This window comes from Elephantulus edwardii, unplaced genomic scaffold (genome assembly GCF_000299155.1).
Source record: "Elephantulus edwardii isolate Elephantulus edwardi_28Jun2011 unplaced genomic scaffold, EleEdw1.0 scaffold00239, whole genome shotgun sequence".
NCBI lineage: Eukaryota > Metazoa > Chordata > Mammalia > Macroscelidea > Macroscelididae > Elephantulus > Elephantulus edwardii.
Genome location: NW_006399989.1, coordinates 3,146,599 through 3,149,260, shown reverse-complemented (window position 1 = coordinate 3,149,260; position 2,662 = coordinate 3,146,599). Strand labels below are relative to the sequence as shown.

Here is a 2,662-nt window from a genome sequence, read left to right as displayed (position 1 = left end):
ATGCCTGAACTTTAGGATTATTAAAGTGGATCACCGTTCCTTGATTTGTAAACATATTCACCTCTTGAATACCAGAGATACTGTTTAATCCTAATTTCTTTAAGGAGAACTGAAGTTTTTTGTCATCTGCTGTAGCTGTTCTATGAACCGCCTTCTTCTTTCTGCGTGCAGTTCCTTTTCCACCAATGCACACTTGTGCCTGCAGTTTGGCAAGTTTCTCCTGATTCATGATCATTTCTTTCATCTTGTCAGAGAGGAAATGGGGCCGCTCAGGGGGCTAGGGCTGGCACTCAGGGGGTCTTTCCGCAGACCAGCTGAGATAGGCTGCACACGAGGGGACGCTGCCAAGCAGATTCTATAGCCAAGATAGAATTAGTCTTGCTGGTCTTTTGGTACAGGGCTAATCTTGCTTTACAAGTTAGCCAGCCCCCAACAGCAGTGGTCCCCGGGAAGAACTCATGTTAAAGTTCATAGAATAGCCACCATCATCCATGTGAAGGGGGTCCCCTGGTTCCTCCACTTCCTCCTCTTCCACCTCGAAGACCTCTTGGAGGACCTCTGCTTCTTGGAAGTGGAGGGGGTCCACACCTACCACTTTCAAATGTTGGCTTAGTGGCTTGTTCCTCTTTGATAGCCTTTCCATTCAAAGACTTTCCATTCATATCTCTGGCTGCATCTTTGGCATCCACCGAGCTTTCAAAGGTGACAAAAGCAAATCCTCTTGATTTGTTAGTTTCTCAGTCTATCATCAAGAGCACTCCTACAATTCATCCATATTTGCCAAATAGCACCTCCAGGGCTTTCTCATTTGTTTCTGTATTGAGCCCTCCAATGAAGAGCTTTCCTGGGTGATCAGCTTCAACCATTTCCCCCCCCCCCGGGGGTGTGTATTGCAAACCAGATGACTGTTCCAAGCTCCTTTGAAGCTATCTGACCAGGGTTTTGATAAGGTTCCATAAGAAGGCCCGCCACTGGGTATGAGGACAAGAAGAAGGCACTTGCACTGCTGCACAATGAGTGAAAATATCTTTTATATAGATATAGATATACAGATATAGGTATAGAGATATATATATAGAGAGATAGAGATAGAGATAGAGATATATGTATATGCATTTTTATTTTTTTAAATTTATTATTAATGCCAATGAAAATTTACAGAGACTTTGGATTTCCATTCATTCATTGTTGCACTTTTCTCCCCTCCCAACCTTCCCCCCTTGTACACTACCTTCTTGGAAAAGTAAAAGAAAAATTCTTTCATTGTTTTACATTCCCTCCCCTGAGGTCCACTCCACTATACAGCCTTTGCTCTGGACTCCTGTCATGAAAAAATACCTAATATTTTTCCCTCTTAAACAGTTTTCTACCTCATCTATTTTATATATTGTTGAACCCATCCTTCTCAGTCTCCTCCCAAGCCCGAGGTCAGTCCTGCTTTACAACAGTGGCACCATGTAGTATTTGTCCTTTTGTGAGAGATACTTCACTCAGTATAATGTCCTCCAGGGTCACCCATTTTGAATAATATTGCACGAGTTCCTTGTTTTTCAATGCAGCATAGTATTCCATTGTGTGAATATACCACAGCTTCCCTAGCCATTCGTTTGTTCATGGGCACTTAGGTTGTTTCCAACTCCTTGTTAGTGTGAACAAAGCTGTGATAAACATGGGTGTGCATATATCTGCTTGGATGTCAGTTATGGTCTCTTTGGGGTATATTCCCAGTAGTGGAATTTCTGGGTCGAATGGTATTTCTACTTGCAACTTTTGAGAAAGCGCCATACCGCCTTCCACAGTGGTTGCACCATTTTACACTTCCACCAACAGTGAATAAGGGTTTCAGTTTCTCCATAACGTCACCAGCATTTGTCGCTTGCTGTTCTATTAAATTTTGCTAGTCTTACTGGGGTGAGATGCTATCTCATAGTTGTTTTGATTTGCACCTCTTTTAGGGCTAGGGATTTTGAACATCTCTTCATGTGCTTGTTAGCCATCTGAATGTCTTCTTCAGTGAAGTGTCTGTTCATATCCTGTGCCCATTTTTCGATTGGATTAGTTGCCTTTATCTGGTTGTGGAGCTGAAGTATTTTATAAATTCTGGATATAAGTCCCTTATCGGATATGTCATTACCAAATACTTTTTCCTGGTCTGTAGCTTCCCTTTTTATCCTGTTGGAGAAGTTTTTGGATGTGCATAGGGATTTGATTCTTAGAAGATCCCATTCATCTATTTTATCTTCTCCTGATTGTAGGTTTTTCAGGATACTTGGAAGACTGTTTATTTTGTGGATTAGGACTTGTAGCGTTCTTCCAAGCTTTTTTTTAAATGAAGCTTATAGTCCTTGGTTTTAGTCCTAGGTCAATGATCCACTTTGAGTTGGTTTTTGTACATAGAGTGAGTTGTGGATCTTGCTTGAGTCTTTTGCAGATACTTTTCCAATTTTTCCTGCACCATTTGTTTAAAAGGCTTTCGTTTCCCCTCTTAACTGATTTCATCTCCTTGTCAAAAATCAGTTGACCATGGATAGATGAGCTGATCTCCAGTTTCTCAATTCTATTCCATTGATCTATGTGTCTCTCATTGTACCAGTACCATGCTGTCTTGACCACCACGGCAGGGTAGTAGGATTTGAAATCAGGGAGTGAGATACCTCCTACC

At 41.6% G+C, this 2,662-nt stretch overlaps 1 pseudogene; it reads right to left on the bottom strand.

The window, feature by feature from the left end:
* The window catches only part of LOC102848218, a 48,378-nt pseudogene extending 47,512 nt beyond the window's left edge, over positions 1–866 (bottom strand).
* Between the last annotated feature and the right edge of the window lie 1,796 nt (positions 867–2,662).